This window comes from Theobroma cacao, chromosome 5, assembly GCF_000208745.1.
Source record: "Theobroma cacao cultivar B97-61/B2 chromosome 5, Criollo_cocoa_genome_V2, whole genome shotgun sequence".
NCBI lineage: Eukaryota > Viridiplantae > Streptophyta > Magnoliopsida > Malvales > Malvaceae > Theobroma > Theobroma cacao.
In genome coordinates this window covers 9,028,868-9,043,274 of record NC_030854.1, presented here as the reverse complement: position 1 = coordinate 9,043,274, position 14,407 = coordinate 9,028,868, and positions in this window count along the sequence as shown.

The window sequence follows — 14,407 nt, the reverse complement described above, 5'->3', positions numbered from 1 at the left end:
CATCGTTATCTATCTAACTTTCAATACTTTGTTTCTCAATCCTCCATCCACAATATTCCTTTTTCATTTCTTTCAAATGACATGCCATACAATCTTAACAATTTTCAACTAGCTTATGCAAGTAGATCCTTTCAACAACCATAATTTCCCACAATATTCAACTAATCGTAGGCTTTAAAACATAGTGTTAAGCTTACCGTTTTCCTTTTCCACTTTGAGTCCTTCATGTACCCATGGGTTTATTGGCTTACATGTTATCAATTTTTCTCCAATCAAGCTAATCTTCGCTGCCACAAGAGATTTTTCTAAGTCACTAACTCATTTTCAAAGACTACTTAAGCCAGAAACAAGAATTCTTACTGTTCCTTGCTTGAATCACCAAAACCAAGCTTTTTCTTTCTTTCTCTCATTTTATTTCTTCTTCTCCTAGAGTTTATATGTGCTGGAAATTGGGGTTAGAAGTTGTAACTTTGGTGCACAAGAAGTTGGGAGAATAATGAAGCAAGAAGAGAAAAGAAATGAAAAGAAAACAAGGAAAGAAAATGAAAGAAAATTAGTTTTCCATGGGAGAATGAGAGAATGGCATTGGAAGCTTCAAGAATGAAGAAGAAAATATCTTGCTGGGAGGATAAGGACTGTTTTGGGCTGATAAGGATGAGAGTCAAAGGTTCCTTTGGAAGCTTTGACCAAACTTTATGCAAAATTACTATTTTACCTTTTAAGTTTCTTTCCATTTTAATTTAGTCCTCCCAACACTCATTTAACTCTAATTTCCTTCTATTAACTTCTTCTACATATGTACAAACAAAGTATGAAGTTGGTACTCTAATGCAGTGTCCCCATAATATTTAAAATATTTATTTACCTGTGCTATCTTTACTTAATAAAGACATGCGGCCCCATTAATGTCATTTTTCTCTGAAATTTTTCTCATTCTTCTTCTCCCCCACTTAGGTTGCCCATATACTCCTTCTTCATGAAAAATTTTGACACTAAATAAAATATTAATATTTTAATATATTTTATTAATAAAATATTATTTTATTCTAAAAATTTTCTCTTGTCTCCTCTTGTCCCCTTGGTACCCAAAATACCTTATTATGCCTCACTTGACTTCCAAATCGCCTTTTATCTCACAAATTCTCCTCCGATAAAATTATTATTATTTTATTATTATTTTCTCACTTGCAAAATATTTTATCCTAAACTACTCCTTTCATCTTTTATCACTTCTAAACATTTTAATTGACCTCAATTTGCATTCGATCAACTTTATTTATCACCATATCAAAGTATGGGGTATTTCATATGTAATTAAATATATTGAGTTCGTATTATTGCTAGGAAGTGCAAAGATAAAGTTGGAGTATTGTGGGGGCATGCCAGAGTAAATAACGAGCGACCGACTAGTGAAAATAGTTAGAGACATCTCCGAACAAATTGCAACTTAATATCTCGTTCTTGTCAGGTGAGTGAACTTGCATTAAAATGTTTTGGAATAAATGATTTTATGCTTGATTGAGCCACTTGAAATATTTTTTTGGTTTTTCTTTAAAAGTTGCATGGGAACAAACCTTTGATGAAATGTTTTGATATTATGAGATATGAACATGATGAATTCATGAGTTTCTACATTATGTTGATGTGTATATTATACATTAAATGATATTTTTTGTGATAATTATGACCCAACCATGTGCGGTGTCGGAGTGCACATGAGCTGTGCTGACCCAGCCATGTACGGTGTATGAGTGCACATGAGCTGTGCTAACCTGGCTATGTGCAGTGTGGTAGTGCACATAAGCTGAGACAGAGTTGGGGGCGAGGCCGATGGTTATATATATGATATATATTTATATATATAGAGAGGTTTTGGAAATTATATTGTGGTTGCATTGATTTTTGAATGTTAAAACTTGAGAAACGGTTTCCACTTGATTTTCACCGCAGCAAAGACAGATTTCCATTGTGACAAGAAATTGAGTTAAATTACATTGTCTTCAACATAAATGCATCATGATTTCTAAAACCTCCCGTATTGATGCTTGTTCCCTTCCTATGTTCACTCACTGAGTTTATACTCACGTTTTTAAAATTCATGTTTTAGGTTTCCTGAGTTAAAGGTGATTGGATCTTAGGACGAGGTGCTCCTTCTTGTATATTACTCATTAGGTTTAATGTGACACTAAGTGTTATCAATTATGCCCAGAGTCACTTCGTTGACGGTCAAGGTCTAATTACATGTATGTGAATATTTAATGTGAACATTAAGAATCATTGTTAATCTATTAATGAATATATTGGTGGATGATACCATTATGAATGTATGATTGGGTTTTATGAATCATTTTCAAAGAAACGGTATTTGAACATTTAGAGCTTTGGATTCTAAAGGAATAGGGATTAATGTATAAGATCAATTAAGTAGGCTTACTTGGGCTTAGTGGGCTGAGCCCATTGGGCCCTTGCACTGGTCATGGCCTAAAAATTGGGCTGTGACAAATATTATGATCTTTGAATTTTGAAGTTGCTCTCTTGTTGGAATATGTTTTTTAGAGTCTTCTTACTTCATAAATAAGGTAGGAGGCTTTATTTTATACCAAAGGAGTCTTTTGGAGTTGTTGCCAAACATTAAATGCAAAAGCAAGCTCTTGAAGTTGTCATTTTCATGTCTGTTTGGCCTAAAGTATCGATACTTGCTACCAAAGTCTCAATACTTTTCTTTTGGGTTTGAGCAGGTATCAAGACTTCCTTTGTAGGTCTTGATACTTACCTAATAGCATGTTTTCTTGATTTGAATGAGGTATTGAGACTTCCATAATGGGTCTCAATACTTTTGAAACAGAATGCTTCTATTTCAAAAGTCTCAATACTCTTTCCTTAAGTCTCAATAATTTTTCCCCTAAATCTTAATTTTTTCTCTCGAGTTGAGAAGTCTCAAAATTATGAACTAAGTCTCGATACTATTACCTCTGAAGCTCAATCTTTGCTCTCGGGTTGAGAAGTCTCGAGACTTATTAACTAAGTCTCAATACTTTTGTTTGAGAGCTTTAATATTTTGCTTTGTGTTAGCAAGAGTATATAGACATCAAGAGAATGTCACGATATTTATAGCCTAAACACTTGTTTTTTAGCCATTTTGAGCTTTTACTTTGTTCAAACACTTAGCCATTTTCATTTTATCATTCAAGAGGTTTTTGAAGCATTTCAAAGTCTTGAGTTTGCAATTTTTAATCATTTGTTTTAGTCATTTCAAAACAGGATCAATTGTAAAGCTAACAATCTCTCCTTTTTTGATATGATAAAACTAATGAGCACATTTACAAATCTTTAAATTAAACTCCCCTTGAATATTTGAGTTTAGAACTTTTGTTGAGAGGTTTTAAAGTTATTGAAGTCTTTATAGAAACTCCTCCTCACTTTGTGATAAGTTTGAAAAATATTTTTGAGTGCAAAAATCTCAATATTAGTATAAAAAACATCATGCTTTAAAGCTATAAGGCTTGAAAAATTTCTTGAAAGTATTCTTTTTCTTTTTGTTATATAAAAAAGAATGGCATCTCAAAATGGTAAGATAAATTTAAAAGCTTAGATAGCCACATGGATTTATGCATATATTAGGAACCTCATACAAAATTTTCAAGTAATAATAAGCATTATGGACAATAAGAGAATTGTAATATGTTAATGAGACTAAGCATAATGTTGTCAAAACATCAACTATCCACAATTAACAAAACAAAGTACCAAAGTATTGTTACAAGAGGCAAATGCAAATGTTATGTAAATGTACTAGCCATCTATAGCCTTTACAAGTAGAAAAAATAACATGTATCCCATGAGCTCATGATGACGTAGCAAAGATGGTGGTCTGACAAGCGAAAATGATGATGAAGCCATAGTAGAGTAGAAATCATTTTGCAAAGCAACTACTCGTGTGTTAAGAGCATCAATCCTATCCAACAAACGAATATGTGATGATTCTATACTAGCCATCAAGTGAGTTTCCTTGTTTCCCATATAATTCATAAGACCATTCAATGTGTGCTTGAAGGTAGGGACATTTGGTGCATCACTAGCTATTGCTGGCTATTCAAAAGCTTCTTCCTCATCTTCCCTCACTTTTTCTCATTCTCCCTTTTCTTCATATTCTCCTTCTTTATCGCTCTCCTCTAGTGCATGCCTCTTTGGTACCCATTGACCATCTGTAAAGCCTGATCTTATAAAATACTTGTCATGACATACATATGATGATAGCATGATTGCATGCTAGGAGAGTCCCGAAAAATTTACAAAAGTAGGTATTGTACCTAGAGGTACAACAAAATTGATTTAAGCCTTGAACTAGATCAAATAGAGATTTTAGGGTGAAATTAAAAATTTTACAATCTAGGAACGATTTAAAATGGTGATTTGGAGTTCGAGGATCAATTTGGAGTCAAATCGAAAATTTTACTACCTATGGGTAAAATGGTAATTTTACCACTCGAGGACAAAACGGGAATTTTTTTGAAATATTTTGATCATATTTGACTTGTTGGAGTATGATTTGAGGTTGATAAGTGAAAAATTGTAATCTCGGTATTTTTCGGAGATAGGGGTAAAATGGTAATTTTGCCACCCTAGGGGAAAAATTGTAATTTTACACACCCAACACTTGTCCAGCATATGGATTTTATCCAATATTACCATGGATAATTGAAAGAATTTAAGTGGTGGAGAGAGAAAGCTTAATAGTTAAGAAATTACAAATTGACCAATAATGTGGTGACATGTGTCAAGTTTATATCCATTATTTATTTAGCTTTAAAATGAGCATAAAATCAGCCTAATTTTCCTTCATATGGCCGGCCAAACCAAGAACAAGAAGAACAAAGGGAGAAAACAAAAACAAAAACCCTAGGTAAAGAATTTCAAGGGAAAAGTGTGGGAAATTCAAGGAAACAAGTGACAAAAGGTAAAACTTCTTGATTTTGACTTGGGATTTACCTTTCCCATGCATTTCTCCTCATTTTCCATGGTTAAATTACATGTTTTCATGATGAATTCATGGCTAGTCAGAATGGGTGTGGAGAGAGAATGATGTTGGATCGGTTTGATTCTAAGTTATGTTAGTGTTTTTAGTTAGTTTACCATGTCTAGAAACAAAACAACAAGAAAAGAATTTATTTTCCCCACCACCCATCAATGGCCAAACCTACCTTGTGTTGAGTGAGGATGAATTTGATTTTTATTTTAAAAGAATTGGTTAGAAAATGATGAATTATGGTGTGGAAAAGTAGTAGGAAAAATCACGGTGTTAATGCACCATTATTGACCAAAAATTCTAAGAAGAAAAGTGATGATAGTTTTGCCAAATTTTAGGTTATTTGACTTGAGTTTGGTGAATTAAGATATTGGAAAAGAAATGGAGCAATTTGGAGCTAAATTGGACGCGTTGGCCAATTAATCGGGTGATAAGTCGAATTAGGCCAATACCGAGGATTAGATGGTTACCAGTGCATTTTGCATTCCATATCATGCATTAGTAGTCTAAATTAGTTTAAATTCAATTTAGTACCAATGAAGTAAGTTTCTCGATTTTGTACTGTGTTAAGGTGGTGAGTCTTCCGATAAAGGTAAGAGAATTGCACCCGAGGACCAGTAATTTGAGTACTTCAAAAATCTCCATTCTAGACATTGTGATTAACCTTATCATCATTTTAATTATCTAAAGTATGTTTTAACTCAGTTTTGGTGAAATTTTATGAAAATGAGTTAAATGGTAAATTTTAGGATTTATAAACAAAAATGTGTTTAAATGAAAAGATTTTATAAATTGTCTTGAAACGAAATAACGATTTTGAAAATAGAGTAATTGGAGACCACCAGTATGTTATAAATTTATGATTGGAAATTTATGGCTTATGTTATATTGTTATTGTGTTGGCATGACTGGCTGGGTTGTGTTTTATGAATTGTATGAATCATTTTATTTTACCCTTGCAGGCTGGGTAGTAAAATATTAGCCCCGTTATGCCGTCAAAATTTTATTGTATGGTGGGTTTAGCTTGCTGCAGTAGGCAGATTCTGTGGACCAGCCTATTAGAGGGGCACAGAATCCGGATATATATATATATATATATGTACCTTGGTCGGAAAGGTGCGTAGGGTATCTCCTGAGGTATGGTTAGAGTTCACGTCACGCCAAACCACCTCGTGATGATGAACTCCGCTAACGCCAAGGAACGGCTGCGTTTTTCAAACTAATAATTTGTTTACGTGTATACGAAATGTTTAATAGCCTTGGCAGACTCGGTTAGATGCCTCGGCCAAGGTATCCCCTAGAATGATTTTGGCAGGAGCCAAGCTTTTAAAATACTCATAAGCCATGTTGATTATTTAAAAGAAATGAGTATTTATGTTATGAAAAACATATTTAGATGAAATGTTTTAATAGTCTCCTTTTACTCGACTTTAGATCTTTTGAATGATGTTTGTTTACTCACTGGGATTATAAAATCTCACCACTCTCCTTTCCACCCATTTCAGGTTCATAATAGGCTGTAGATAGCTGATCTCATCGAGGACTACCGTTGGAATTGCGTTTTTCAAACTGTAGGTTCACAGTCTTCTTTACTTTTGTTTATATAGGGGGGCCCACTTGTTATTGTAAATTAAATTAAATACTCTGACTTACTGTATTACAGTATGTATGAATTTATTTAGCTTTTACATTACAAAAATTATTTACGTATAATTCCATAAATATTGTTTTATAAGAAAATAGAATATTTTACTTAATATTTCTTTTTTTTTCTTATTATATCCAAATAATCATAATTTTGTTTTAAATGAAGATTTTAAACTTTAAAACTCATTTTTGATTATGAATTATGTGTTTTGTACTTGCTTACTACATTTTTAGCTGATTTCGAGATTTTTGAGGAAAAATGACCAAAATGCCCTTGTGAGGAAAAATTTATTTTTCTATTGTTTTGAATTGGAAATAGTTTATAATCTCTCAAAACATGATTTTAGTAACTAATACTCATGGGGGAAGCGAGAAAAACTGATGTTAAGCCTTGCGAGGTTTCGATTGACATTTCGGGTAATGAATGTCTATCGGGACGTCGCGGCGATTGTCACAGGCTTGATCGGAGTTTCAGGTCGTGACAATTCTGTTGGTATCAAAGTTTTTCGTTTTAAAGTTGTTTTAAAAAATTACAGTGCTAGTGTGGCCCTAGGTTAAGTTGGGTTAGGTTGAATAGGATGCATGCATTTGCATATAGAGTCTAAGGTTGATTAAATTTGCCTTGTTCCCTTGTATAGATTGCCATGCCTCATCGACGCGGATGCCCACCTCTCACTAGATCAGCTGGGAGAGGAAGAGGTCATTCCCAACGTCGTCAGCTAGATGCAGTAGAAGAGAAATCTGCTACATCCACCATTCGGGCAGCACCTGTTACTGAGTAGGCAAGACTCCTCCACATTATCCACATTCTTCACATCCTCCGCCACCTACTGGTACTCCTGCCATGTCTCCTGAGGCAGTCCAAGCATTGGCAAACTTCTTTACCGCTATTGCTGGCCAAGCTTAGGCTGGTCAGGCTCCTCCTATAGTACCACCACCCCCACCTCCAGTTCCAACGCCAGTACAGGATGTATCTATTGCTAAGAAGTGGAAGGAAGCTAGACAACTGGGTTACGTTTCTTTTACGAGCGATTTGGATGCAACCGTAGCCAAAGATTGGATTAATCAAGTTTCAGACACATTGTCGGATATGAGGTTGGATGATGACATGAAGTTGATGGTGGCTATGAGATTACTAGAGAAGAGAGCCCGTACATGGTGGAATTCAGTGAATTCCTGTTCCACGACTCTTCAGACATGGTCTGACTTTCTCAGAGAATTTGATGGTCAGTATTTCACTTATTTTCATCAGAAAGAAAAGAAGAGAGAATTTTTGAGTTTGAAACAGAGGAATTTAACTATAGAGGAGTACGAAACTCGTTTTAACGAGCTAATGTTATATGTGCCGGATCTAGTGAAATCGGAGCAATATCAGGTTAGTTATTTCAAAAAAGGGCTCCGTAATGAGATCAGGGAACAGATGACAGTGACTGGTAAGGAGCCACATAAGGAGGTCGTACAGATGGCTTTACAGGCTGAAAAGCTTGCGATTGAGAATATGAGGATTCGAACCGAGTTTGCAAAAAGGAAGAATCCTGGTATATCTTCTAGTCAGCCAGTAAAAAGAGGCAAGGAGTCATCTGCTTCGGGGAGTACTACTTCTGCTTCCGTAGCATCTTCTCGACCTCCATTTTCATAGACACAGCATAGGCCTTCGAGATTTAACTAATCTGAGATGACTACTTCTGGGAAGAGTTTTGGAGGTTCTGATAGATTCTGGAGGTGTGAGAAGAATCATGTTGGGCAGTGTAGGGGCACCAGTACGATGTTATCATTGTGGTCAACCGGGTCACTTTAGTAGTGATTGCCCACAACTAAGACAGGCTACTGTAACTGCTCTATCTCCACCAGCTTGTACGAATATACAGAGGAGAAATCCTTCTGGGTTGCCCCCGAGGTAGGGAATGGCTATATAGTCTAGTGTAGAGAGTAAAACCCCGGTATATCCACCTTCGAGGCCACAGACTTGTACTTCGACAAGAGTTTTCGCTGTGTCGGAAGATGAGGCACGGGTCTAACCTGGAGTAGTGACAGGTATTATGTCTTTATTTGATAAAGATACTTATGTTTTGATAGATTTTGGCTCAGATAGGTCATATGTGAGTATGGCATTTGCATCAATTGCTTATAGAAATCTGTCACCCTTAGAGGAAGAAATTGTAGTTCACACCCCTTTAGGAGAAAAGCTAGTTAGAAACAGTTGTTATAGAGATTGTGGAGTAATGGTTGGTAAGGAAGAATTTAGGGGTGACTTGATTCCTTTAGAAATCCAAGATTTCAATTTGATATTGGGTATGGACTGGTTAACTGCACATCGGGTGAATGTGGATTGTTTCAGGAAAGAAGTTGTTCTTTAGAATTCGGAGGGAACAGAGATTGTATTGACCGAGAAACGTCGAGTATTACCGTCCTGTGTAATCTCGATCATTAAGGCTTTGAAACTAGTACAGAAAGGGTATCCGGCTAATTTGGCTCATGTGATCAATACTTCAAAAGGGAAACCAAAGTTAGAGGATGTCCCAATAGTAAGTGAGTTTCCTAATGTATTTCCTGATGAGTTACCAGGACTACCTTTTGATCGAGAGCTTGAGTTCCCTATTGATTTACTTCCGAGTATCACACCTATTTCTATCCCTCCATATAGAATGGCTCTAGCAGAGTTAAAGGAACTGAAAGTCCAGTTGCAAGATTTGGTGGATAAGGGTTTCATTCACCCTAGCACTTCTCCTTGGGGAGCACCAGTCCTATTTGTAAAGAAGAATGATGGCACTTTTTGATTGTGTATTGATTACCGTTAGCTGAATCGAGTGACCATCAAAAATAAATATCCTTTACCCCGGATTGATGATCTTTTTGATCAGTTACGAGATGTTATGTTGTTTTCTAAGATTGATTTGAGGTCTAGGTATTATCAATTGAAGATTAAGGAGCATGATGTACCCAAGATTGCTTTTAGGACGTGTTATGGGCATTATGAGTTTCTGGTGATGCCGTTTGGTCTGACTAATGCCCCTGCAGCTTTTATGGATCTTATGAACAGGGTGTTCCATCCATACTTAGATAATTTCGTGATAGTATTCATAGATGACATCCTGCTTTATTCGAAGAATGATGATGAACATGTTGCACATTTGCGCATTGTGTTACAAACTTTACGCGAGAGACAACTCTATGCCAAGTTCTCTAAATGTGAGTTCTGGTTAAAGGAAGTGGTTTTCTTGGGACATGTGGTGTTCGAAGCTGGAATTTATGTCGATCCCAAGAAGATTGAGGCAATCTTACAATGGGAGCAACCAAGAACGGTAAAAGAGATTTGTAGTTTTCTTGGCTTAGTTGGTTATTATAGGAGGTTTGTTCAAGGATTCTCATTGATAGCTGCTCCTCTGACTCATTTGACTCGTAAATGAGTAAAGTTTGAGTGGGATGATGTCTGTGAGAGTCGATTTTAGGAGCTGAAAAACCGATTGACCTCCGCTCCCATTTTAACACTTCCTGTTAGTGGAAGAGGATTTGTTGTATATAGTGATGCCTCTAAGTTGGGATTAGGGTGCATATTAATGCAGGATGAAAAAGTAATAGCTTATGCTTCCTGATAGTTGAAGAAGCATGAGACGAATTACCCTACTCATGACTTGGAGTTGGCAGCAGTAGTCTTCGCATTGAAAATTTGGAGACATTATTTATATGGTGAGCGTTGTCGGATTTTTACTGATCACAAAAGTTTGAAATATTTGCTCACCTAGAAATAACTTAATTTGAGACAAAGATGGTGGCTAGAGTTGATCAAGGATTATGAGTTAGTAATTGATTACCATCCAGGAAAGGCAAATGTTGTAGCGGATGCTTTAAGTCATAAATCTTCATCGTCGTTAACAACACTTTGGAGTTCTTATTTTTCGATGTTACTTGAGATGAAATCTATAGGGATCCAGTTGAATAATGGTGAGGATGGAACCCTACTTGCTAGTTTCGTTGTGAGACCTTCATTGTTGGATCAAATCGGAGAATTGCAGAAATCCGATGATGAGTTGAAGCAGGAAGTTCAAAAGTTGCATGATGGAGAAACTAGTGAATTTAGACTCAGTGATGATGGTACTTTAATGTTTAGAGACCAAATTTGTGTCCCGAAGGATGATCAGTTGAGACAAGCGATTTTAGAATAAGCTCATTCTTTCGCCTATGCTTTTCATCCCGAAAGCACCAAGATGTGTCGGACTATTAAAGAAAGTTATTGGTGGTCGGGAATGAAACGAGACATAGCAGAGTTTGTAGCAAAATGTCTCACATGCCAACAAATCAAGGCGGAGCATTAAAAACCATCAAGTACTCTTCAGCCTTTACCTATTCCAGAATGGAAGTGGGAACACGTGACTATGGACTTTGTATTGGGTTTGCCACGGACACAGAGTGGGAAGGATGCTATTTGGGTAATTGTGGATAGATTAACTAAGTCCGCCCATTTCTTGGCTATCCATAGCACGTATTCTATTGAGAAATTGGCGAAACTTTATATAGATGAGGTTGTGAGATTACATGGAGTTCCAGTTTCTATTGTTTCAGATTGAGACCCCTGATTTACTTCACAATTTTGACCAAAATTTCGGGAAGCTCTCGGAACTAAATTGAGATTTAGTATTGCCTTTCATCCGTAAACTAATGGTCAATCTGAAAGGACTATTCAGACTCTAGAAGATAGGTTACGGGCTTGTGTCATTGACTTTATTGGGAGTTGGGACAGACACTTGCCATTGGTGGAGTTCGCGTATAATAACAGTTTTCAGTCTAGTACTGGGATGGCACCATACTAGGCTTTGTATGGAAGGAAGTGTCGAACTCCGCTCTGTTGGGATGAAGTGGGTGAGAGGAAATTAGTTAATGTGGAATTGATTGATCTGACAAATGACAAGATCAAGGTTATTCGAGAGTGATTAAAGATAGCTCAAGATAGGCAGAAGAGTTATTCTTATAAATGAAGGAAAGATTTGGAGTTTGAAATGGACGATAAAGTTTTTCTTAAGGTTTCTCCTTGGGAAGGTAATAATTTGAAAATTTTGAAGTATTAAATTTTATTTGATTACACTATTGTGATAATTTGTGGTATTTTATTGGGTAATAAAATGTGTGATTCGATTCACGAAGCGGGGAAAGCTCAATCCGAGATATATTGGACCCTTTCGTATCATTGAAAGGATTGGGCCAGTGGCTTATAGACTTGAATTACCCTTGGAGTTAGATCAGATTCATAATGTCTTCCACGTCTCGATGTTGAAAAAGTATGTTCCCGATCCTTCTCATATTCTAGAGAAACCACCAATTGAGTTGCATGAAGATTTGAAGTTTGAGGTACAGCCTGTACGTATTCTAGATCGAAAGGATCGAGTGCTAAGGAACAAGAGTATTCCAATGGTGAAAGTATTGTGGAAAAATGCTCGAATGGAAGAGAAACCAATATCCACATCTTTTTTTGGAATCCAGTAAGTGAAATTTTGAGGTCAAAATTTTATTTTAAAGGCGGTAGTACTGTAAAGCCTGATCTTATAAAATACTTGTCATGACATACATGTGATGATAGCATGATTGCATGTTAAGAAAGTCCCAAAAAATTTACAAAAGTAGGTATTGTACCTAGAGGTACAACAAAGTTGATTTAAGCCTCAAACTAGATCAAATAGAGATTTTAGGGTGAAATTGAAAATTTTACAGTCCAGGATGATTTAAAATGGTGATATGGAGTTCGAAGATCAATTTGGAGTCAAACCGAAAATTTCACTATCTAAGGGCAAAATGATAATTTTGCCACTCGAGGACAAAATGGGAATTTTTTTGAAATATTTTGATCATATTTGACTTGTTGGAGTATGATTTGAGGTTGAGAAGTGAAAAATCATAATCCTGGTATTTTTTGGAGCATAGGGGTAAAATGGTAATTTTGCCACCCTAGGGGAAAAATTGTAATTTTACACACCCAACACTTGTCCAGCACATGGATTTTATCCAATATTACCATGGATAATTGAAGGAATTCAAGTGGTGGAGAGAGAAAGCTAAATAGTTAAGAAATTACAAATGGACCAATAATGTGGTGACATGTGTCAAGTTTATATCCATTATTTATTTAGCTTTAAAATAAGCATAAAATCAGCCTAATTTTCCTTCATATGGCCGGCCAAACCAAGAACAAGAAGAACAAAGGGAGAAAAGAAAAACAAAAACCCTAGGTGAAGAATTTCAAGAGAAAAGTGTGGGAAATTCAAGGAAACAAGTGACAAAAGGTAAAATTTCTTGATTTTGACTTGTGATCTACCTTTCCCACGCATTTCTCCTCATTTTCCATGGTTAAATTACATGTTTTCATGATGAATTCATGGCTAGTCAGAATGGGTATGGAGAGAGAATGAGGTTGGATCGGTTTGATTCTAAGTTATGTTAGTGTTTTTAGTTAGTTTACCATGTCTATAAACAAAACAACAAGAAAAGAATTTATTTTCCCCACCACCCATCAATGGCCGAACCTACCTTGTGTTGAGTGAGGATGAATTTGATTTTTATTTTAAGAGAATTGATTAGAAAATGATGAATTATGGTGTGCAAAAGTAGTAGGAAAAATCACGGTGTTAATGCACCATTATTGACCGAAAATTCTAAGAAGAAAAGTGAAGATAGTTTTGCCAAATTTTAGATTATTTGACTTGAGTTTGGTGAATTAAGATATTGGAAAAGAAATGGAGCAATTTGGAGCTAAATTGGATGCGTTGGCCAATTAATCGAGTGATAAGTCGGATTAGGCCAATACCGGGGATTAGATGGTTACCAGTGCATTTTGCATTCCATATCATGCATTAGTAGTCTAAATTAGTTTAAATTCAATTTAGTACCAATGAAGTAAGTTTCTCGATTTTATACTATGTTAAGGTGGTGAGTCCTCCGATAAAGGCAAGGGAATTGTACTCGAAGACCAGTAATCGGAGTACTTCGAAAATCCCCATTCTAGACATTGTGAGTAACGTTATCATCATTTTAATTATCTAAAGTATGTTTTAACTCGGTTTTGGTGAAATTTTATGAAAATGAGTTAAATGGCAAATTTTAGGTTTTATAAACAAAAATGTGTTTAAATGAAAAGATTTTATAAATTGTCTTGAAACAAAATAACAATTTTGAAAATAGAGTAATTGGAGACCACCAGTATGTTGTAAATTTATGATTGGAAATTGATGGCTTATGTTATATTGTTATTGTGTTGGCATGACTGGCTGGGTTGTGTTTTATGAATTGTATGAATTGTTTTATTTTACCCTTACAAGCTGGGTAGTAAAATATTAGCCCTGTCATGCCATTAAAATTTTATTGTGAAATACCCTATACTTTGATATGGTGATAAATAAAGTTGATCGAATGCAAATTGAGGTCAATTAAAATGTTTAAAAGTGATAAAAGACGAAATGAGTAGTTTTGGATAAAATATTTCGCAAGTGAGAAAATAATAATAAAATAATAATAATTTTATTGGAGGAGAATTTGTGAGATAAAAGGCGATTCGGAAGTCAAGTGAGGCATAATAAGGTATTTTGGGTACCAAGGAGACAAGATAAAATTTTTAGAATAAAATAATATTTTATTAATGAAATAATATTAAAATGTTAATATTTAGTCGGATGTCGAAATCAGTCATGAAGAAGGTTCATATGGTTGATCCAAGTGGGGGAGAAGATGACAAGCCCGACTCTATAAAAA